General features: G+C 43.3%; 1 protein-coding gene across 1 annotated transcript in view; it reads right to left on the bottom strand.

Annotated features, from left to right (window-relative positions):
• LOC311131309 (CSC1-like protein 2) overlaps nucleotides 1-21,011 on the bottom strand; it is a 101,479-nt gene extending 80,468 nt beyond the window's left edge. Inside the window, exon 1 of the mRNA XM_084164206.1 lies at nucleotides 20,683-21,011. The gene's annotated coding sequence lies outside the window, so the exon portion shown is untranslated. The remainder of the gene's footprint in view (nucleotides 1-20,682) is intronic.
• Nucleotides 21,012-25,474: the final 4,463 nt, after the last annotated feature.

The raw sequence follows: 25,474 nt of genomic DNA, 5'->3' as shown, positions 1-25,474 counted from the left end.
GTCGGGCCATGCTGGGGGAAGTAGCTTCAGCCCAGTTTGTTCTCTTATTTCTGTATTTGATGTGTGAACTTTTCTAATTCAGGGCTCATCTGTAAGAGACATTGGTCTCAGTCTGACTCCCTGATAAAATAAAGGTTAAATAAAATAAATACATTGGTCCAAGTTATGGTCACCTGCGGCGTGCACAAATGCAACGTGATAGCAGGTCGGCCGACAAAGAATCTGGGTAAAAAAAGCATCCGACCCGAGGCCAGACTGCCCGAACTCTAATTCACATATAAGTGACAATTACTAAAATCGGCTCACTCTGTTTTAATATGAATGGACCTTTCCTCTGTCACTGCAGACCAGAGAAATCCCTCTATTACCCACAGGCCTTTGCTTTCTCTCCTTCGCTCCCCACCTCAAAACACTCTCCCTCCCGCTTTCTTTCACTCCACACTTCAAAATTTTCACAGATGTGACAATGAACACTCAATGGGCTGCCAGGGTCCAGTGGAAACATGTGACTCATGGTGGAGGACGTGGAAAGCCCTCAGCACATCCTAACATGGAAACCCCTCAGCCCATCCCAACATTGTCCCCCCAGTCCGGGTTGCGTGAGAACGAAGTGCTGTAAACGAAATAATTATCTTAGTCCATTCATATACGGAAGCTTCAGATACCATTCAAACAATTTCTGCTTGATTTAACTGCCAAGCAGAAGATCTTATGCAATAAAATAGCCTACCGGGATAGATAGGACAATAATTTTATTGAGTCAAAAGGCAAGATGTGGCAGGATACCATAATGAAGTCTATTTAATAATAATAATAATAATAATAATAATATGCCATTTAGCAGACGCTTTTATCCAAAGCGACTTACAGTCAGTCATGCGTGCATACATTTTTTGTGTATGGGTGGTCCCGGGGATCGAACCCACTACCTTGGCGTTACAAGCGCCGTGCTCTACCAGCTGAGCTCCACAGTGCATCCTTAACGTCTTAATTTAGGCACATAAGTTACATTATATTATGAATGTGGATAAATACACTGAACAAAAATATAAAACGCAATACGTAAAGTGTTGGTCCCATGTTTCATGAGCTGAAATAAAAGATCCCAGAAATGTTCCATATGCACAAAACACGTATTTCTCTCAAATGTGTTGTGCACAAATTTGATTACATCCCTGTCAGTGAGCATTTCTCCTTTGCCAAGATAATCCATCCACCTGACAGGTGTGGCATATCAAGAAGCTGATTAAAGCATGATCATTACACAGGTGCACCTTGTGCTGGAGACAATAAAAGGCCACTAAAATATGCAGTTGTCACAACACAATGCCACATGAGTCTCAAGGTGAGGGAGCGTGCAATTGGCATGCTAACTGCAGGAATGTCTACCAGAGCTGTTGCCAGAGAATGTAATGTTAATTTCTCTACCATAATCCTCCTCCAATGTCGTTTTAGAGAATTTGGCAGTACGTCCAAGCAGCCTTAAAACCGCAGACCACTTGTATGGCGTTGTGTGGCCAAGCGGTTTGCTGTTGTCAACGTTGTGAACAGAACGTGGTGGCGGTGAGGTTATGGTATGGGCAGGCATAAGCTACGGACAACGAACACAATTGCATTTTATCGATGGCAATTTGAATGCACAGAGATACCGTGACGAGATCCTGAGGCCCATTGTCGTGCCATCCATCTGCCGCCATCACCTTATGTTTCAGCATGATCATGCACGGCCCCAAGTCGCAAGGATCTGTACACAATTCCTGGAAGCTGAAAATGTCCCAGTTCTTCCATGGCCTGCATACCCACCAGATGTGTCACCCATTGAGCAAGTTTGCGATGCTCTGGATCGACATGTATGACAGCATGTTCCAGTTCCCACCAATATCCAGCAACTTCGCACAGCCATTGTCGAGGAGTGAAACATTCCACAGGCCACAATCAACAGCCTGATAATCTCTATGCGAAGGAGATGTGTCGCGAGGCAAATGGTGGTCACACTAGATATATGACTGGTTTTCTGATCCACGCCTCTACCTTTAAAAAAAAAGGTATCTGTGACCAACAGATGCATATCTTTATTCCCAGTCATGTGAAATCCATAGATTAGGGCCTAATTTATTTATTTTAATTGACTGATTTCCTTATATGAACTGTAACTCAATAAAATCTTTGAATCTGCATGTTGCGTTTATATTTTTGTTCAGTAATAGTACGGTGTAAACAACTGTCCAGTGATTCAGTCAATTTGTACAAATCCTCACTTTCCTCCATCACAACCGCAGACCTGAAGAAATGTGCAGGAACTCACCAACAAATACTCAGTTGTTTTGGAATTACCAGTAGCATGGAGCATAAACAATATTGAGTAGACCAACATAATTCAATATTGAGCGATAACCAACAGCTTAATTATCTATTTTGAAGGATATAAAAAGAAATGCACTTCTCCAGCCCACGTAGACAGCAAGTAAATATATGAAATATATAGAAGGGCATCACATGGATAGCAAGCCGTAAATCCCAGTGTCACTGCTGACAACTATGTTCCCATTAACACAGGCCTGGTGCCTTGCGCCATAGCAAACTGTCAGGGTACAGCGGCAAAATACAAACCCCATTACTCACCAACATCAAAGGTTAGTGTGTGTGTCCTGCATCACAACCATATGTCTAGGTGTATGTGTGTGAGTGTTGTTCCATCCTTCACTGACACACTGCCAGGTTCAGCACCAATTTCTGAAGGACTGGCTGCTAGTGCTCACCCTCGGCCTACAGACCCAAATACTATTGATCCCCATACTTTCAACTGGAACAAGTTGTCTTCACTCACCATACTAAGCAGCTCCACTGTGGACTCAAAGATATTACATATTCAAGAGTGAAACAAAAAGGCAAGAAACCAACACTTAGATCCTGGTTCCTTATAGTTGTCAAACGATCCACTGGAGCTTCAGTTTGGGGACTGCCGGAAACACAAACATATGTGGTAAACACATTAATTCACATAAAACATTTGTGTGCATATTGAGCCATGTTCAAGGAGATGGGTTGCACCTGAGATGTCTTGGTGCCGAACCTGTCCAAAGCTGGCCAAACACCTCAGCCATGTCTTGTTCAAACCAGAGAGCCAATCGCTATCTGCTCCATAACCGAGCCAACAGCTACAGAGATCACATTTAATGTTAGATGGAAATACTAAGAACCAACAGCAACCATTGATCATTCTAGATGCCGGGATGTGCTACCAAGCGCTGAATCAAAAACTATCAGTCAGTATCTCTTTCCAATGTGCAGATCGCCTGGAATATCTCCTGACATATATGATTCATACACTGCATTAAAAACACTAACGTCATACTGCAAGTCAAGACATCAGAAAAGCTGGATATGAGAGCCTTTTCAATACAACAATAGGTACACACCCTGTAAGGTGTACAGAGTGGGTGTATCCCTGACTAAGAGTGCCATATCCATAATACATAACAGTGCCATATGGTTGACACTTGCACATTACCAAATTGAACTTTAGCATTTAGTCTGGTCAACAGAGCACAAGTTTCTTATGACCAACCTGCCTCTGACCAGTGTTTGTGGGTTGGCGGATTGGGGGGGGGGGGGGGGGGGGGGATGCTGTCAACAACACTGCAATGGAATAGGAGACATAACACCGTATCAAACAGATGCAGATTTCACATAACAAATTACATTCATAGCCATTTATGAATACTAGAAGCCACTATACTCCCTCCATATAACATATACTTTATTTTAGAATGTATAATATTGAATTCTAGAAGTACTGTGTATCTATTTGTTTAGGCCAAAACAAGAACTCTACTCCAGTGGTATGTATACATGCCAATTATTTTTACAATCATTGCAATTTCTCAAAGGGAAACTGTGGTGGACCTTCATATAGCACCGGCTGCTCATTATCACATATCTGCACAGGGCATGTTCTTCTGGGAGAGTAAGATTATCTGCGCCAAACAGACAGCAAGTGTGCAACAAGGGAAAAGGAGCAGAGAGACGCAAAACATTTTCTAGGTAGCCTATAAGAACAAATCCGCTTAACATGAGTGCAGTGCTTATCAACAAAACACAGAAACATATCATAGAAGTCCCATGATTGTCCATGTATTTCTTACCACTTACATAGCCTGTTTGTACATTGTTCGTCTGTATCAGTATCGTAAACCTGAGTTATAGACTAGATTATAAATGTAAATTCTGCCCTCGGAACAACGTAAAGCTGACGCAGCCTAGTCAATGGGAAGGACATGCTGTAGTGAAATGTAACAAGTGCTGTGTTATGACTATGCACCCCTCTCCGACACAATTCTTATCGTCGCTCATTAGCTGCAGTAGATTGGGTCCCATGCAGGAGCTCGCTAAATTAATTTAAAGCTTTCTCTGTGTCCATTACACAGACCCAAGCTAACCAGTAAATTGACTTGAAAGGTAGAGCAGAGAGAAAAAAACATGAGATAGTAAGACAATAGAGAAAATGAGAGAGAGAATGAGAGAGAAAAAGAATGACAGAATTTAATGATATAAAATATAAAATATTATAATCACCCCACTTGAAGAAAAAAAAGGATTCTCCGTCCAATGCTTCCATGTCAGAAACACGGAGCCAATGGAAAGATGGATTGGGCGGTATCTAGATTTGTACCTTTCTGAAAATCATACCTTTAAAGAAAATGTGTTTCAATGGTATTGGAAATCATACCTGCCGTATTTCAAAATACCCTGGTACACGGTATAATCTAATGCACGTGTTAAACTCATTCCATGGAGGGCCGAGTGTCTGCGGGTTTTCACTCCACCCTTGTACTTGATTGATTAATTAAGGTGACTAATTAGTAAGGAACTCCCCTCACCTTGTTGTCTAGGTCTTAATTGAAAGGAAAAAACAAAAGCCCACAGACACTCGGCCCTCCGTGGAATAAGTTTGACACCCCTGATCTAACGGGAAGGGACTTCATATAGATTGAAGAGTTGCATTCACTACCCAAAAGACAATAGGGTAAATGGATGATGATTGATGATCAACATACCGGCGGTGTCGGCTACAGACTACAAAATATTTAATCTAGTTATCATTTTGACAGACAAGCTATGGGCAGTAAACCATTTGAATACCTTATTATTTTATTGATTTACTTATTTTTTTATGTGACTAGGATATCACAATAAAGTCAAGACTTATTTCCAAATCATCCCACCCACATCAAATCAAATTTTATTTGTCACATGGGCCGAATACAACAGGTGTAGACCTTACAGTGAAATGCTTACTTACAAGCCCTTAACACTTATTTATCTTAAAATGCATTGTTGGTTAAGTAAAAAATAGATAACTAAAAAATAAAAACAACAAATAATTAAAGAGCGGCAGTAAAATAACAGTAGAAAGCCTGACTGTCCAAGCAGCAAGTTACCGTGTGTAGTACAGGCTAGCGTCTTCGTCGTCGGGTGTGTCTCTCTCTGGCGGGAGGTAAGCTTGGCTTATATACAGAGTTTGGGCTTTGTCGAGAAAAAGCTTAAACTATGTATTTAGATTGTAGTTAGGTATTGTAGGTAGTTATCGTGGGTTGTTGTATGTAATTATTGTAGGTTAGTATTGTATTCGGCTGAGCCCGGTGAAGCACGAAGCTAGCTAACCCACTACCTGGACTAGCTGGCGGGTAGCTACTGGTAACTACTTGCAACTGTGGATAGTTGTTTCACGCCTGAGAGTACCTGTAATTACGCCAGCTAGCTGCCTACAATAATTACATACAATAATGCCTGCGATTCAGCTGTTTTTCTAACCTCATTGTCTGAAGCGTTAACGTTAGGTAGTAAGTGGCTACTGTGCTTGAAATTTAGCTAGCTTGTTGCTACCTGGATAGCTGTTAAACAATGGCTGGAACGACCTAGCGAACAGACGCGAACTGGCTGAGTCAATTCAGTGGCTAGCTTTGCACTTGGCTAGCTAACAGTAGCTGCTAGGGGTACGTTATAACCTACATTTGTGTTTTGTTTTTACATACTGGTAGCCAGAATCGTTCAAGGGAATTCGGGACATGGGTGACTAGTTAATGTTAGCTTGGCTCTCTCTGAGTGTTCGTGCCGTGGGAGGGGTTTCTTCTTTGTCTGAAAGCAATGGCTAGCTAGTATGCTAACTATTCTAGCTAACTAACTGGCTGAATAAGTTGACGACGGACTCGTTCAAGCTGTCGGGACTAACCCACAACGTTAGACACAGACACGAATGATCTGCTTGGCGTGTTGACACACTGGTGGTTTGTTGTGGCCGAGTATTGGTGCTAAACCGTGTTGTTGGAGTCCGGCATGCTAGTTGGCTGTGGCGTCATATGACTAGGTGCCCTGGACGATTTTCACGGAAGAATACTGTACCAAGTTAGCTAGCTGAATAAACTAAGTTAGTCTATTCCTAGAAAACATTGAACCGCTGTAGTTTACAACAATTATAGTTTCTGAGGTGGAAGTTGGGAGAGTTATATTTGGGTGTTTCAGTGAAACGTAAGTGAGGGAGGCCTTGCTCTCTCCTTTCCCAGATGTTTAGTTCATTTCATTCTGATCTCCTTTGCATTATTGTAGCCATTTTCTGTAGCCTGTCAACTATGCCTCTGTATATCCCTGTTCTCTCCTCTCTGCACAGGCCATACAAACACCTCACACCGAGTGGCTGCTGCCTCTCTAACCTGGTGGTCCCTGCATGCACCACCCACGTGGAGTTCCAGGTCTCAGGCAGCCTCTGGAACTGCCGTTCTGCTGCCAACAAGGCAGAGTTAATCTCAGCCTATGCTACCCTCCAGTCCCTCGACTTCTTGGCGCTGACGGAAACATGGATTACCACTGAAAACACTGCTACTCCTACTGCTCTCTCCTCGTCTGACCATGTGTTCTCGCATACCCCGAGAGCATCTGGTCAGCGGGGTGGTGGCACAGGAATCCTCATCTCTCCCAAGTGGACATTCTCTCTTTTTCCCCTGACCATCTGTCTATCTCCTCATTTGAATTCCATGCTGTCACAGTCACTAGCCCATTCAAGCGTAACATCCTTGTCATTTATCGCCCTCCAGGTTCCCTTGGAGAGTTCATCAATGAGCTTGACGCATTGATAAGTTCCTTTCCTGAGGATGGCACACCCCTCACAGTTCTGGGTGACTTCAACCTCCCTACGTCTACCTTTTACTCATTTCTCTCTGCCTCCTTCTTTCCACTCCTCTCCTCTTTTGACCTCACCCTCTCACCGTCCTCCCCTACTCACAAGGCAGGCAATACGCTTGACCTCATCTTTACTAGATGCTGTTCTTCTACTAATCTCACTGCAACTCCCCTCCATGTCTCCGACCACTACTTTGTATCCTTTTCTCTCTCGCTCTCCTCCAACACTACTCACTCTGCCCCTACTCAGATGGTAATGCGCCGTCGCAACCTTCGCTCTCTCTCTCCCGCTACTCTCTCCTCTTCCATCCTATCACCTCCTCCCTCCAATCTCCTGATTCTGCCTCCTCAACCCTCCTCTCCTCCCTTTCTGCATCCTTTGACTCTCTATGTCCCCTATCCTCCCGGCCGGCTCTGTCCTCCCCTCCTGCTCCGTGGCTTGATGACTCATTGCGAGCTCACAGAACAGGGCTCCGGGCAGCCGAGCGGAAATGGAGGAAAACTAGACTCCCTACGGACCTGGCATCTTTTCACTCCCTCCTCTCTACATTTTCTTCATCTGTTTATGCTGCTAAAGCCACTTTCTACCACTCTAAATTCCAAGCATCTGCCTCTAACCCTACGAAGCTCTTTGCCACCTTCTCCTCCTGCTGAATCCTGGATGACTTAGGTCAACCATTTTGAAAAGAAGGTTGATGACATCCGATCCTCTTTTGTTAAGTCAAATGACACTGCTGGTCCTGCTCACACTGCCCTACCCTATGCTTTGACTTCTTTCTCCCCTCTCTCTCCAGCTAAAATCTTGCGCCTTGTGACGGCCGGCCGCCCAACAACCTGCCCGCTTGACCCTATCCCCTCCTCTCTTCTCCAGACCATCTCCGGTGACCTTCTCCCTTACCTCACCTCGCTGATCAACTCATCCTTGACCGCTGGTTATGTCCCTTCCGTCTTCAAGAGAGCGAGAGTTGCACCCCTTCTCAAAAAACCAACACTCGATCCCTCTGATGTCAACAACTACAGACCAGTATCCCTTCTTTCTTTTCTCTCCAAAACTATTGAGCGTGCCGTCTTTAGCCAACTCTCTTGCTATCTCTCTCAGAATGAACTTCTTGATCCAAACCAGTCAGGTTTCAAGACTGGTCATTCAACTGACTAACTCTCTCTCCTCTGCTCTTGTCCTTCTAGACCTGTCTGCTGCCTTTGATACTGTGAACCATCAGATCCTCCTCTCCACCCTCTCCGAGTTGGGCATCTCCGGCGCTGCTCACTCTTGGATTGCGTCCTACCTTACAGGTCGCTCCTACCAAGTGGCGTGGCGAGAATCTGTCTCCGCACCACGTGCTCTCACCACTGGTGTCCCCCAGGGCTCAGTTCTAGGCCCTCTCCTATTCTCGCTATACACCAAGTCACTTGGCTCTGTCATATCCTCACATGGCCTCTCCTATCATTGCTACGCAGACGACACACAACTAATCTTCTCCTTTCCCCCTTCTGATAACCAGGTGGCGAATCACATCTCTGCATGTCTGGCAGACATATCAGTATGGATGACGGATCACCACCTCAAGCTGAACCTCGGCAAGACGGGGCTGCTCTTCCTCCCGGGGAAGGACTGCCCGTTCCATGATCTCGCCATCACGGTTGGCAACTCCGTTGTGTCCTCCTCCCAGAGTGCAAAGAGCCTTGGCGTGACCCTGGACAACACCCTGTCGTTCTCCGCTAACATCAAGGCGGTGACCCGATCCTGTAGTTTCATGCTCTACAACATTCGGAGAGTACGACCCTGCCTTACACAGGAAGCGGCACAGGTCCTAATCCAGGCACTTGTCATCTCCCGTCTGGATTACTGCAACTCACTGTTGGCTGGGCTCCCTGCCTGTGCCATTAAACCCCTATAACTCATCCAGAATGCCGCAGCCCGTTTGGTGTTCAACCTTCCAAAGTTCTCTCACGTCACCCCGCTCCTACGCACACTCCACTGGCTTCCAGCTGAAGCTCGCATCTGCTACAAGACCATGGTGCTTGCCTACGGAGCTGTGAGGGGAACGGCACCTCCGTACCTTCAGGCTCTGATCAGTCCCTACACCCAAACGAGGGCATTGCGTTCATCCACCTCTGGCCTGCTGGCCCCCCTACCTCTGCGGAAGCACAGTTCCTGCTCAGCCCAGTCAAAACTGTTCACGGCTTTGGCACCCCAATGGTGGAAAAAGCTCTCTCACGACGCCAGGACAGCGGAGTCACTCACCACCTTCCGGAGACACTTGAAACCCCACCTCTTTAAGGAATACCTGGGATAGGATAAAGTAATCATTCTACCCCCACCTACCCCACCCCAAATAAAAAATAAAAAAAATAAAAAAAACATGTAAAAAATTTGTAAAGTGGTTATACAACTGGCTATAAGGTGAATGCACCAATTTGTAAGTCGCTCTGGATAAGAGCGTCTGCTAAATGATGTAAATGTAAATGTAATATATACAGGGGGTACCAGTACAGAGTCAATGTGCGGGGGCACAGGTTAGTCAAGGTAATTGAGGTAATATGTACATGTAGGTAGAGTTAAAGTGACTATGCATAGATAATAAACAGAGAGTAGCAGCAGCGTAAAAGAGGGGGTGGGGGGAACAATGCAAATAGTCCGGGTAGCCATTTGATTACCTGTTAAGAAGCCTTTTGGACCTAGACTTGGCGCTCCGGTAATGTTTGCTGTGCGGTAGCAGAGAGAACACTCTATGACCAGGGTGGTTGGAGTCAATTACAATTTTTAGGGCCTTCCTCTGACACCGCCTGGTATAGAGGTCCTGGATGGCAGGAAGCTTGGCCCCAGTGATGTATTGGGCCGTATGCACTACCCTCTGTAGTGCCTTGAGGTCGGAGGCCGAGCAGTTGCCATACCAGGCAGTGATGCAACCAGTCAGGATGCTCTCGATGGTGTAGCTGTATAATTTTTTGAGGATCTGAGGACCCATGCCAAATTTCTTCAGTGTCCTGAGGGGGAATAGGCTTTGTCATTTCCCCTTCACGACTGTCTTGGTGTGTTTGGACCATGATAGTTTGTTGGTGATGTGGACAGCAAGGAACTTGAAGCTCTCAACCTGCTCCACTACAGCCCCGTCGATGAGAATGGGGGCGTGCTCGGTCCTCTTTTTCCTGTAGTCCACAATAATCTCCTTTGTCTTGATCACATTGAGGGAGAGGTTGTTATCCTGGCACCACACGGCCAGGTCTCTGACCTCCTCCCTATAGGCGGTCTCATCGTTGTCAGTGATCAGGCCTACCACTATTGTGTTGTTGGCAAACTTAATGATTGTGTTGGAGTCGTGCCTGGCCATGCAGTCATGGGTGAACAGGGAGTACAGGAGGGGACTGAGAACGCACCCCTGAGAGAACCCCCATGTTGAGGATCAGCGTGGCAGATGTGTTGTTACCTACCCTTACCACCTGGGGGCGGCCTGTCAGGAAGTCCAGGATCCAGATGCAGAGGGAGGCATTTAGTCCCAGGGTCCTTAGCTTAGTGATGAGCTTTGAGGGCACTATGGTGTTGAATACCGAGCTGTAGTCAATGAATAGCATTCTCACGTAGGTGTTCCTTTTGTCCAGGTGGGAAAGGGCAGTGTGGAGTGCAATAGAGATTCCATCATCTGTGGATCTGTTGGGGCGGTATGCATATTGGAGTGGGTCTAGAGTTTCTGGGATAATGGTGTTGATGTGAGCCATGTCCAGCCTTTCAAAGCACTTCATGGCTACAGACGTGAGTGCTACTGGTCGGTAGTCATTTAGGCAGGTTACCTTGGTGTTCTTGGGCACAGGGACTATGGTGGTCTGCTTGAAACATGTTGGTATTACAGACTCAGTCAGGGACAGGTTGAAAATGTCAGTGAAGACACTTGCCAGTTGGTCACCGCATGCTCAGAGTACACGTCCTGGTAATCCGTCTGGCCCTGCGGCGTTGTGAATGTTGACCTGTTTAAAAGTCTTTCCCACATCGGCTACGGAGTGTGATCACACAGTCGTCCGGAACAGCTGATGCTCTCATGCATGATTCAGTGTTGTTTGCCTCGAAGCGAGCATAGAAGTAATTTAGCTCGTCGGGAAGGCTCGTGTCACTGGGCAGCTCGTGGCTGTGCTTCCCTTTGTAGTCTGTAATAGTTTGCAAGCCCTGACGAGCGTCAGAGCCGGTGTAGTACGATTCAATCTTAGTCCTGTATTGACGCTTTGCCTATTTAATGGTTTGTCTGAGGGCATAGCGGGATTTCTTATAAGCATGTGGGTTAGAGTCCCGCTCCTTGAAAGCAGCAGCTCTACCCTTTAGCTCAGTGCGGATGTTTCCTGTAATCCATTGCTTCTGGTTGGGGTATGTACGTACGGTCACTGTTTGGACGACATCATCGATGCAGTTATTGATGAAGCCAGTGACTGATGTAGTATACTCCTCAATGCCATCGGAATCCCGGAACATATTCCAGTCTGTGCTAGCAAAATAGTCCTGTAGCTTAGCATCTGCGTCATCTGACCACTTCTTATTGACCGAGTCACTGGTGCTTCCTGCTTTAGTTTTTGCTTGGAATCAGGAGGATAGAGTTATGGTCAGACTTGTCAAATGGCGGGCAAGAGAGAGCTTAGTATCTCTGTGTGTGGAGTAAAGGTGGTCTAGAGTTTGTTTTACAACTGGTTGCACATTTAACATGCTGGTAGAAATTAGGTAAAACGGATTTAAGTTTCCCTGCATTAAAGTCCCCTGCCACTAGGAGCGCCACCTCTGGATGAGCGTTTTCCTGTTTGCTTATGGCCTTATATAGCTCATTGAATTTTGTTGCATTACAACCTGTAATTTAAATGGATTTTCTATTTGGATTTCATGTAATGGACATACACAAAATAGTCCAAATTGGTGAAGTGAAATGAAAAAAATAAACTCGTTTAAAAAAAATCTAAAAAATCAATAATGGAAACTGGTGCGTGCATATGTATTCACCCCCTTTGCTATGAAGCCCCTCAATTAGGTATGGTGCAACCAATTACCTTCAGAAGTCACATAATTAGTTAAATAAAGTCCACCTGTGTGCAATCTAAGTGTCACATGATCTCAGTATATATACACACACCTGTTCTGAAAGGCCCCAGAGTCTGCAACACCACTAAGCGGCACCATGGAGACCAAGGAGCTCTCCAAACAGGTCAGGGACAAAGTTGTGGAGAAGTACAGATCAGGGTTGGGTTATAAAAAAATATCTGAAACTTTGAACATCCCACAGAGCACCATTAAATCCATTATTAAAAAATTGAAAGAATATGGCACCACAACAAACCTGCCAAGAGAGGGCCGCCCACCAAAACTCACGGACCAGGCAAGGAGGGCATTAATCAGAGAGGCAACAAAGAGACCAAAGATAACCCTGAAGGAGCTGCAAAGCTCCACAGCTGAGATTAGTGTATCTGTCTATAGGACCACTTTAAGCCGTACACTCCACAGAGTTGGGCTTTACGGAAGAGTGGCCAGAAAAAAGCCATTGCTTAAAGAAATAAATAAGCAAAAACGTTTGGTGTCTGCCAAAAGGCATGTGGGAGACTCCCCAAACATATGGAAGAAGGTACTCTGGTCAGATTAGACTCAAATTGAGCTTTTTGGCCATCAAGGAAAATGCTATGTCTGGCGCAAACCCAACATCTCTCATCACAACGAGAACACCATCCCCACAGTGAAGCATGGTGGTGGCAGCATCATGCTGTGGGGATGTTTTCCCATCGGCAGCGACTGGGAAACTGGTCAGAATTGAAGGAATGATGAGCTAAATACAGGGAAATTCTTCAGGGAAACCTGTTTCAGTCTTCCAGAGATTTCAGACTGGATCGGAGGTTCACCTTCCAGCAGGACAATGACCCTAAGCATACTGCTAAAGCAACACTCAAGTGGTTTAAGGGGAAACATTTAAATGTATTGGAATGGCCTAGTCAAAGTCCAGACCTCAATCCAATTGAGAATCTGTGGTATGACAAAGATTGCTGTACACCAGCAGAACCCATCCAACTTGAAGGAGCTGGAGCAGTTTTGCCTTGAAGAATGGGCAAAAATCCCAGTGGCTAGATGTGCCAAGTTTATAGAGACATACCCCAAGAGACTTGCAGCTGTAATTGCTGCAAAAGGTGGCTCTACAAAGTATTTACTTTGGAGGGGTGAATAGTTATGCATGCTCAAGTTGGTTTTTTGTGTTATTTCTTGCTTGTTTCACAATAAATAATATTTTGCATCTTCAAAGTGGTAGGCATGTTGTGTAAATCAAATTATACAAACCCCCCAAAAATCAATTTTAATTCCAGGTTAAGGCAACAAAATAGGAAAAATGCCAAGGGGGTGAATACTTTCGCAAGCCACTGTACAAGGCCCAGTGCACTGCTTTTCTGCTTTTTTTAAAAACTAAATGTATTTGAGTGTTTACCAGCATTTGTAACTTGTGTCTGATAATTATCAGTACAAAACAGTTAATCTGATAATACTTGTGGAATATAAAAATTACTTGCTTGATATAAATTATGTTTTCCAGTTTCTTGAAATACTTTGCAAATGCAACTTAAGTGAAAATGGAAATGGTCTATTCAATCCTTTTCCATTTTAGTAGACCCTCTTTTCCAGAGCAACTTACAGTATTGAGTGCATACATTTTCGTACTGGTCCCCCATGGGAATTGAACCCATAACCCTAGCATTAGAAGTGCCATGCTCTACCAACTGAGCCACATCACATCATCACAAACCACTTGACGTCTCAATGTACTCACTGTATTGTGCATAGCGCATTGTGTTTTTCTTCATGGTGATGGAAAGACTACAGGTACAAAACGTATATGACCAGCCTATGTACAATACAGTAATGTTAATTTACATTTAGTGGTTTGTAAGGATGGTAAATTAATACTGCACAAAAAGTATTTAATATTTAAGAAAAATATATAATTTGATGTGGGTGTTTTGTGTCTTTGCCCATAACTTTGCACCTTTTGATAAAAATGTTTGAGGACATGGTTTTGTTCTTTATGGATTCCATTAGAATGACAATCGCAGAGAAAGGGACAGAGCAAAAACTCTTACAATTCCAACTTTTGAATCCTGCAAGATACTGTTCTTAATTATACAATACCTTTTATGCCAAACCTGAGATGCTGAAAAAATAAAATGTGCCCGTGCTACAGACATCTATATCGGTTCGCTAATACTAGTGAAGGTACATTTTAGTCATTTAGCAGACGCTCTTATCCAGAGCAACTTACAGTTAGTGAGTGCATACATTATTTTTGTATTTTTCATACTGGCCCCGCATGGGAATCAAACCCACAACCCTGGAGTTGCAAACGCCATGCTCTACCAACTGAGCTACATCCCTGCCGGCCATTCCCTCCACTACCCTGGACGACGCTGGGCCAATTGTGCGCCACCCCATGGGTCTCCCGGTCGCGGCCGGCTACGACAGAGCCTGGATTCGAACCAGGATCTCTAGTGGCACAGCTAGCATTGCGATGCAGTGCCTTAGACCACTGCGCCACTTTTTTGTAATTCATATATTTTATTTTTATTTTTTTAGGGGGTGCTACAGCACCCTCAGCACCCCTACTTCCCTCGGCTATGGGAGAGTGCACTTTTTGTAAAACACAAAAGGACCACTGGTGTAGTGGAAGGTATACACAGGTATAAGCGTAGTGGAGATATGACTTATCAATTATGTAGTACAATAGAGAAATCATGCACAAAGTAGCCTACACAAATCGCAAAGCACATGAAATACTGTATATTCACATGCGTGCCACACACATAACCTAGTTTTAGTGGAATATCATCTGCAGGCAGCAAGAGCGCGCACCTCTCAACTGGTTTTGGCATGGAGCAGCCGGTAGGGTAGGATAAGACGTTTCAACTTATGATATCTACCAGTAAATGCTAACTAAGGCAACAATGGTTATGAAAACAAGGTATTGAAAAAGTTTGGTCCGAAGTGTTGGTTAGTAGGCTATTTATGATGCTCAATTGTCATCATGGCTGTTTGCATCAGGGGCATAGGCATGGATGGGCCTGGGTGGACACAGGCTCACCCACTGGGGAGCCAGGCCCACCCAATCAGATTTATGTGGTTTAAGCATTGTTGTGAATTTAGATCATCACATTTTATTATTATTTCTATTTAAAAACTTCTCCAGGCACCACTAAAAAGACAGCAGTCACACACTGCATGATGTTAAAGGATAAGCAGTCCATTCACTGACATAAGCCAGTAGGTCCCAATCATAAGAATACAAAAATACAACCATCAAGCATTTCCCAATCGAAATTTACAAGTATTACTTCCCATTGCAAAAAACATTTAACGTTTAGCACTCAAAGTAACCGGTGACCTAACATTTTCATGCAACAATGTTTCACACTAACAACAGCAAGTGTGCTGCAATTAAAAACACAGTTCCACTCACCAGATGATGATAATTTAAAACTTAACTTCTTGTTGAAAGTTATTTTTGAAAAGGGAGACACTAACAAATTAGCAACAACACCTGCTGCAGCCACTGCAAACTAGACGGCAACAAAAGCTAGCTAGACCATGGGAAAACTACTGCTCGCTACTGCGCAGTGACCTGTTGGCCTTCGAGAAGGCAGAAGTTTCCATAGGTTTTTGTAAAAACGGTCCCGCACATTAAGTCAAAATGTGATTGGTTGATTTCACGGTCACTTCAACATTTTGCTCCCTACTGTGTCTGGGTTAGTAATAATTTGTAGAGTAGCTCTATTTTCCCTCAGCATGCATTTTTTCACTTCTGAATGGCTAAAGAATCCATATGTTGTTCAGAAATATGAACAGAGAAATATTGGACATTTTGAACTCTTATTATGGTGGCGATTTGACAAAATTACAATCATGGTCTTGAATTGGACTCGCATTTTTCTGGTCTCGGTTTTGGACCCCTTGTCCCCCTTGTCTCAGTCTTGAATCGGTCTCGCTTTATGTGGTCTCGAAGACAACACTGCTAATATGTGATCAATTGTGATCCATTGAAGGGAAGCACCTTCATTACACACACAATCATTACATACTGTAAATCAAAAGGAGTCGATGTGTTCTGAAAGATGAGACATGGAGGATTATAATAAAGACCGCTTTGATGTCATACAAGCAAACCACAAAACCATGAGTCCAAATGTGCACTTCACATTTCCATATTTGAAAATGTAAAATTACAATCTGTTTGTCTGACGTGCCTTTGAAAGCCTAACACTAAGATTGTATTTTATAACTTAGCTAGCTGTGTTGACAATAGAATAAGCTTTCACGATGCCCACCTGACCCAGATTGTGATTCATAATGGAACGTTTTTGGATTGCATAAACAGTAATTTTGTGATGGTGGGGACATAGGGCAGTGTTCCAAACAAAAAGCCACAAGCGTGTTTGCTTAAGTTCCTCAATGGCAAAGCTAGGAGAGCTATAAAAAATAAAAGCACCTTATAGTTGAAGGCTCTTTCATTGAGTCATAAAAGTTCATTGAAATTACTTAGGAAATGTGCACAGTTTGGAGAGGTGTGGCCACCTGGAGAGAGCAGTTAGACCTCTCACTCAAACCCTTGTAATAGGTTTTTCTTATCTTGCACCTACTCCAAAATTTCAATGAATATTCTTATGTTACTGAATGTATTCAGAGTATTTTCAGATTCCGTTATTGAAAAGTACAGCAAACGTAAAATGCACATGAAGTCAACAGTGTAATGTTTGGATTCAGTCTTGTGTCAGGTTAACTGTTGTGTCCTCACCTTTGGTCTGATAATTTCCCCATAATCTCCAAACTGTTCTCTTTCAATTGCTACCATGGTCATGCATACAGTGCATTCGGAACATATTCAGACCCTTTGACTTTTTCCACATTTTGTTACGTTACAGCCTTATTCTAAAATTGATTAAATCAAATGTTATTATCAATCTACACACAATACCCCATAATGACAAAGCAAAAAAAGATGCATCCTGTTTCCATTGATCATCCTTGAAATGTTTCTACAACTTGATTGGAGTCCACCTTTGGAAAATTCAATTGAATGGACATGATTTGGAAAGGCTCACACCGGTCTATATAATGTCCCACAGTTGACAGTGCATGTCAGAGCAAAAACCAAGCCATGAGGTCGAAGGAATTGACAGTAGAGCTCCGAGACAGCATTGTGTCGAGGCACAGATCTGGGGAAGGGTACCAAAAAATTTCTACAGCATTGAAGGTCCCCAAGAACACAGTGGCCTCCATCATTCTTAAATGGAAGTTTGGAACCACCAAGACTCTTCCCAGAGCTGGCTGCCCGGCCAAACTGAGCAATCAGGGGAGATGGGCCTTGGTCAGGGTGGTGACCAATAACCCGATGGTCACTCTGACAGAGCTCCAGAGTTCCTCTGTGGAAATGGGAAAACCTTCCAGAAGGACAACCATCTCTCCACCAATCAGACCTTTATGGTAGTGGCTAGACGAAGCCACTCAGTAAAAAAGGCACATAACAGCCCGCTTGGAGTTTGCCAAAATGCACCTAAAGGACTCTCAGACCATGAGAAACAAGATTCTCGTCTGATGAAACCAAGATTGAACTAACAAATCTACACACAATACCCCATAACGATAAAGCAAAAACAGGTTTTTAGATTTTTTAGCAAATGTATAAAAATATAAAAACTGAAATATCACATGTACATAAGTATTCAGACCCTTTACTCAGTACTTTGTTGAAGCACCTTTGGCAGCGATTACAGCAGAGTCTTCTTGGGAATGATGATACAAACTGTAGAGAGCGGAAAATAGCTGTGCAGCGACGCTCCCCATCCAACCTGACTGAGCTTGAGAGGATCTGCAGAGAAGAATGGGAGAAACTCCCCAAACACAGGTGTGCCAAGCTTGTAGCGTCATACCAAAGGTGCTACATTTACATTTTAGTCATTTAGCAGACGCCCTTATCCAGAGTGACTTACAGTTAGTGAGTGCATAAATTTTTTTCATACTAAAGGTGCTACAACAAAGTACTGCGTAAAGGGTCTGAACACATATGTACGTGATATTTCAGTATAATTATTATTATTTATTTTTACATTGGAAATTTCTAAAAACCTGTTTTTGCTTTGTCATTATGGGGTAGTGTGTAGATAGGTGGGGGGGGGGGGATAGGGGGACCATTTAATACATTTTAGAATAAGGCTGTAACGTAACAAAATGTGGAAAAAGTCAAGGGGCCTGAATACTTTCCAAATGCACTGTATATATACATAATTATTCAGACCCTTTACTCAGTACTTTGTTGAAGCACCTTTAGCCTTTAGTGTTCTTTTTTTTAAGGTGGTAGATCTGCTTTAATATTGCAGATAGATTGTAACTTCCATCAATGTAATTGTCTGCATCACCTCCAATAGGTTTTTTTACAAATATATATAAATACATACATACATACATATATACACACACATATCCTTTAAAATATATATATATATCCCTTTATTACTTTCCATTTCATCACACCAGAGAACCTTGTTTCTCATGGTCTGAGAGTCTTTAGGTGCCTTTTGGCAAACTCCAAGCTGAGGAGTGGCTTCCGTCTGGCCACTCTACCATAAAGGCCTGATTGGTGGAGCACTGCAGAGATGGTTGTCCTTCTGGAAGGTTGACCCATCTCCACAGAGGAACTCTAGAGCTCTGTCAGAGTGACCATCAGGTTATTGGTCACCTCCCTGACCAAGGCCCTTCTCCCCTGACAGCTGAGTTTGGTCAGGCGGCGAGCTCTAGGAAGAGTCTTGGTGGTTCCAAACTTCTTCCATTTAAGAATGATGGAGGCCACTGTGTTCTTGGGGACCTTCAATGCTGCAGACATTTTTTGGTACCCTTCCCCAGATCTGTGCCTCGACACAATCTTTTCTCAGAGCTCTACGGACAATTACTTCGACCTCATGGCTTGGTTTTTGCTCTGACATGCACTGTCAACTGTGGGACCTTATATAGACAGGTGTGTGCCTTTCCAAATAATGTCCAATCAATTGAATTTACCACAGGTGGACTCCAATCAAGTTGTAGAAACATTTCAAGGATGATCAGGCTCAATTTCGAGTCTCATAGCAAAGGGTCTGAATACTTATGTAAATAAGGTATTTCTGTTTTGCATACATTTCTAAAAACCTGTTTACGCTTTGTCATTATGGGGTATTGTGTGTAGATTGTTGAGTTTTTGTTATCCATTTTAGAATACGGCTGAAAAAAATGAAGGGGTCTGAATACTTTCCGAAGGCACTGTATATACTAAACAAAATTATAAACACAACCTGTTAGTGAGCATTTCTCCTTTGCCAAGATAATCCATTCACCTGACAGGTGTGGATTATCAAGAAGCTGATTAAACAGCATGATCATTACACAGGTGCACCTTGTGCTGGGGACAATAAAAGGCCACTAAAATGTGCAGTTCTGTCACACAACACCACATATGTCTCAAGTTTTGAGGGAGCGTACATTTGGCATGCTGACTGCAGGAATGTCCACCAGATCTGTGTCCATTTCTCTACCATAAGCCGCCTCCAACATCGTTTTAGAGATTTTGGCAGTACGTCCAACCGGCCTCACAACTACAGGCCACGTGTAACCACACCAGCCCAGGACCTCCACATCCGGCTTCTTCACCTGCGGGATCGTCTGAGACCAGCCACCCGAACAGCTGATGAAACTGAGAAGTATTTCTGTCTGTAATAAAGCCCTTTTGAGGGGAAAAACTGGGCCTGACACCCAAGTGGGTTGGCCTATGGCCTCCCAGGCCCACCCATGGCTGCACCCCTGCCCAGTCATGTGAAATCCATAGATTAAGGACTACTGAATTTATTTGAATTGACTGATTTCCTTATATGAACTGTAACTCAGTAAAATTGTTGTTTATATTTTTGTTCTATATATATTTTTTTCTTTTCTAAATGACGAAATAGTAGATCAACTAACCTTTAGAATAGTTTTGTTAGTGACTTAAAAAATGTAGATGAGATACATAACTCGAGTAGTGGCAGGAAAGTAGTTTCTGTGAGAATTACAGGGGGTGTTAGTTACACTATGCTGCTAGATGGAGATTACAATATCTGTCTAGAAGCTGGGCTAGTCAAGACTGTTCCGCTCACTGGATCCTACAAAGCCTTTATGCAAAGACAGTTCAGCGCAAAATCCTTTTAAATGCGGTTATTTTCTTGGTACATCAATTAGGTCATATGACACGACGTTGTTTGTTATTGAAATAATTAATCAAATAGTCTAGGCTACTATAACATTTGATATAAAATAGGTTATCCCTCAACTAGCCTATAGGCGTGACAGGCCCAGAGCACAATAGTGCGAATGCGATTCTGCATGATTGCTGCGCTGCGTCAACATTTTTAAACACGTGAACACTCGCAATAGTCTATATTGTATGTAGGTCTTTACCTTCATGCCATATGTCAAAACAAATTAAATGAAGCTGCAGCGTCTTTTACCTGGCAATCCAATTTGATTTTCCGTTTGCGTCTTCTCTTGCTCAAATGGCAATATCCCAAACGAGATAGGCTAAATATATCCTTACAAATCCACCACCAAGGTGACGAGGTCTGGAAACCAAGCAATCAGCCTCACGAGAGTTAGCTACTGAGAAGCGTCAGAAACACATTCGAAATCCATTAAGGGCTTTTTGTTGCAAAAGTTTAAAAAGCGGCGAATTGCTTCACAGTCCCTTTGAACGACAGCGAAAATGGACGCGGACGCTCCGGGAATATAAATACCGGCAATTAGAAGCCCGACGTATTCCATTGTGAGCCTCTCTTCCAACAATAAACACTAGGTAGCGACAAAGTAACACTTCCGTTTGGTTTTCAGAATAAAAGTCCCCTTATCCAGCAACGCATGCAAAGGTATTTTGCAAAGTGTGACTGTCAGTGTCCACAGGCATTTTGTAAAGTGTAATTTGATTTATTTCCTATTAGTTACACCTCATTGGAATCATTGGAACACATCTGTTTTATTTACTTGAACTCTTAAGGACAAAATAAACATTGTCTCAACTAAAAACCAGTCCAGTCAGCTCACCGAAACCGAATTGTATTAGTATGGAAGTTGCAAATGACAAAGTGGCAACTGCATGCTTAGGGAGTGCCACTTCCACACAATTCGGAAGGGCAAACTCAGGACCTCTGCCTCGCAAGCACACATGACCGCCCTCCTAGAGCGTTCCAACCCATTGCACTTCCAAAAAATGCCTATTTCAAGAGCAGTTATTTCTTGATTTATACTGAATTGATTTATAATGGTGGGAATTAATGATTTCTGAGCTCTGGTGGTTTTGTAAAGATGGACTCTGCATCGGCGGCCTGATGGTGGGAGCTGGTTGAGTGGGTTGAGTGTGTGTGTCAGGTTGGAGGCAATTCTCGCTTCTGCCCTCACTACTCTCTCCAAGAACATCACTTCCATGTTCTTAAGATTAACTCCACTGATTTTGCTTGACAGCTTTACTATTTTGTGTAGTTTTTATTTTATTTTTATGGATAGGCTTGGAAACAGAAAGTGACAACACTCTGAACAAGATGTGTAGAATATGGTTGTTATTATTTTATTGACCTGATATTTAATTCATATCCTCATGAAATACAGTCGTTGTTGTCCCTTTTTGTATATCTGTTGTGTGTTTGCAGTCCCGGAGAGTTTTGAGTAAACTATAGTTCCAAGATATTTGTATTGCTCAACTGATTCTGAGTCAATGTGAATGGGCCCGGTATCATCTTTTATAGATCTGAAGTTTGTCTGTTTTCCTTTTACCATTGGGTGAAGTACGTTATTTCTGTCCTGTAGTCATCCTCGGACCCCTAGGTGTGTTCCCAGGTTTGTACAATATGCTTTCTAAATGCTACTAAAGGCTGTACAAACCCAAAAGCCTTGTTTTCAGCTTGCGCTAATGTGGTTTTCATTATCTGATCAAGATGATCCAAGCAAGTTCTGTCACGTTTACACATGGTAATAAAATGTGTCTGTTATCTGTCCACTGTGTCCACATTGTGACCATATTTCCCTATAATATCTATCTGCAGTCTGCAGTAACTACAAGGAACAGTTCAGTGTTGTAGTAATCAAGACCACATTTTGAGTGTCTCGGTCTTGTCTCAGTGTCTGATACATTTTTACTCAGTCTTGACTCGGTCTCAGACAATGAGGACTCATAATTTCTTCCAGAGACCAGCCGAGACCAGCAGAGTAAAAAACTCATAATTACAGTGGTCGCGTTCCACTGCTTAGACGTTGCATGCATCAACCAATGGTTGGTGCTACGTCATTGACTGTGTCATCGACTGACAGATCGCTATAACATATGATGTAAGATCTGGCAACGTCTAACAGTACATTTCCATATAACACAATAATTCGAATAGCCACTCTAGCTTCGCCCTCATGTGGAAGCTAGCAAGCAGCTTAGGTAGTGCTAGGTATCAACAGCCAATCCAGTAGGGGATGGAAGCTATAGTGAGCTTCGATTGGCAAATAGCGTTGCGTTATCGCAGAGTATTTGCATAAAGTTCAGCTTTCCCCAACTTTGGTCCTGCTCTGTTCACGCTCCCTCGCCTATGCTCGCATCGCTCAACGGTCCCCCTGTCCACTTTGCTTCCCTCCATAGAAAATGAATGGGGCTCCGTTGTTTCATCACCCCTATAGTGTTCTGTGGAAATGCACTGTAAGCAGTGGAACGCGACCAGTATCAGCTTCCATTCCATCAGCGCATTAAACTGCTTCGCCAGGACAAATATCCACACTCTTTTCATGACACATTAATATCTTATCGCCTATTGAAACATGGGCTTGCTACTTTTCTCAATAGTTACCTACCGTCCTTGAAAACTTTGTGGCATTCATAAGAATTTCCTTGATTTGTTGGTAGGGAAGAGTGGGGGAAATCGTTTGAAAGTTATGTGCTCACTATTAGTAAGGGGAGACCGGGGGAAGCTGTAACATATTTTGTCTTTCTATCTATTTTAGACCTGTTTGGGTTAGTGATAATTTGTAGAGCGGCTCTCTATTTGCCCTCAGCATGCATTTTCTCACCTTTCTGAATGTCTAAAGAATCCATATGTTTTTCAAAAAATATAAATATATATATATTTTCAATTAGTTAAACAAAGCATATTAATTATAATTGTACATTATATATTCAGTATACAAGAAAAACCTTGTTTGATTATGTGTGTGTGTGTGTGTGTGAGAGTGTGAGAGTTAGGCTACATGGAGGGGATTATCACTCCTCAGTAAAAGACACATGACAGCCACTTGGAGTTTGCCAAAAGGCACCCAAAGGACTCTCAGACCATGAGAAACAAGATTCTCTGGTCTGATGAAACCAAGATTGAACTCTTTGGCCTGAATGCCAAGCGTCACGTCTGGAGGAAACCTGGCACCATCCCTACAATGAATCATGGTGGTGGCATCATCATGCTGTGGGGATGTTTTCCAGCGGCAGGCACTGGGAGACTTGTCAGGATCGACGGAAAGATGAATGGAGCAAAGTGCAGAGAGAAAACCTGCTCCAGAGTGCTCAGGACCTCAGACTGGGGTGAAAAATCGACATTGAAGTCTTCAGCCTACCCTGGAAGCCTGTGTTTCAGACAAAAGGATGTGGATGGTGGCAAATGTTTTACTTTTAACTAGGACAAAACAGAGATGCTAGTTCTAGGCCCCAAGAAAAAAAGAGATTTGCTGTTTGATCTGACAATTAATCTCGATGGTTGTACAGTCCTCTCAAATAAAACTGTGAACAGGAGGTTGGTGGCACCTTAATTGGGGAGGATGAGCTCGTGGTAATGGCTGGAGTGGAATAGGTGGAATGGTATCAAATACATCAAACACATGGTTTCCATGTGTTTGATGCCATTCCATTCGCTCCATTCCAGTCATTATTATGAGCCGTCCTCCCCTCAGCAGCCTCCACTGCTGTGAAGGACCTTGGCGTTACTCTGGACCCTTTTCTCTCTTTTGACGAACAAGCTTACTTACAAGCCCTTAACCAACAACGCAGTTTTAAGAAAGAATACCTTAAAAAAAAAAAAAAAAAGTAACAAATAATTAAAGAGCAGCAGTAAAATAACAATAGCGAGACTATTTACAGGGGGTACCGGTACCGAGTCAACGTGCGGGGGCACCGGTTAGTCGAGGTAATTGAGGTAATAAAGTGCCTTGCAAAAGTATTCATCCCCCTTGGAGTTTTTCCTATTTTGTTGCATTACAACCTGTTATTTTAATGGATTTTTATTTGGATTTCATGTAATGGACTACACAAAATAGTCCAAATTGGTGAAGTGAAATGAAAAAAATAATAACTTGTTTTTCAAAAATATTAATAACGGAAAAGTGGTGTGTCCATATGTATTCACCCCATTTGCTATGAAGCCCCTAAATAAGATCTGGTGCAACCAATTCACTTCAAAGTCACATAATTAGTTAAATGAAGTCCACCTGTGTGCAATCTAAGTGTCACATGATCTGTCACATGATCTCAGTATATATACACACCTGTTCTGAAAGGCCCCAGAGCCTGCAACACCACTAAGCAAGGGGCACCACCAAGCAAGCGGCACCACGAAGACCAAGGAGCTCTCCAATCAGGTCAGGGACAAAGTTGTGGAGAATTACAGATCAGGGTTATAAAAAAATATCAAAAACTTTGAACATCCCATGGAGTATCATTAAATTCATTATTTAAAAATGGAAAGAATATGGCACCACAACAAACCTGCCAAGAGAGGGCCGCCCACCAACTCACAGACCAGGCAAGGAGGGCATTATTCAGAGAGGCGACAAAGAGACCAAAGATAACCCTGAAGGAGCTGCAAAGCTCCACAGCGGAGATTGGAGTATCTGTCCATAGGACCACTTTAAGACGTACACGCCACAGAGCTGGGCTTTATGGAAGAGTGGCCAGAAAAAAGCCATTGCTTAAAGAAGAAAATAAGCAAACACGTTTCGTGTTCGCCAAAAGGCACGTGGGAGACTCCCCAAACATATGGAAGAAGGTACACTGGTCAGATGAGACTAAAATTGAGGAAAACGCTATGTCTGGCGCAAACCCAACACCTCTCATCACCCCGAGAACACCATCCCCACAGTGAAGCATGGTGGTGGCAGCATCATGCTGTGGGGATTTTCTTCATCGGCAGGGACTGGGAAACTGGTCAGAATTGAAGAAATTATGGATGGCGCTAAATACAGGGAAATTCTTGAGGGAAACCTGTTTCAGTCTTCCAGATTTGAGACTGG

Source organism: Coregonus lavaretus (genome assembly GCF_964263955.1).
Source record: "Coregonus lavaretus genome assembly, chromosome: 6".
NCBI lineage: Eukaryota > Metazoa > Chordata > Actinopteri > Salmoniformes > Salmonidae > Coregonus > Coregonus lavaretus.
This window is presented reverse-complemented; position numbering and strand designations above follow the sequence as displayed.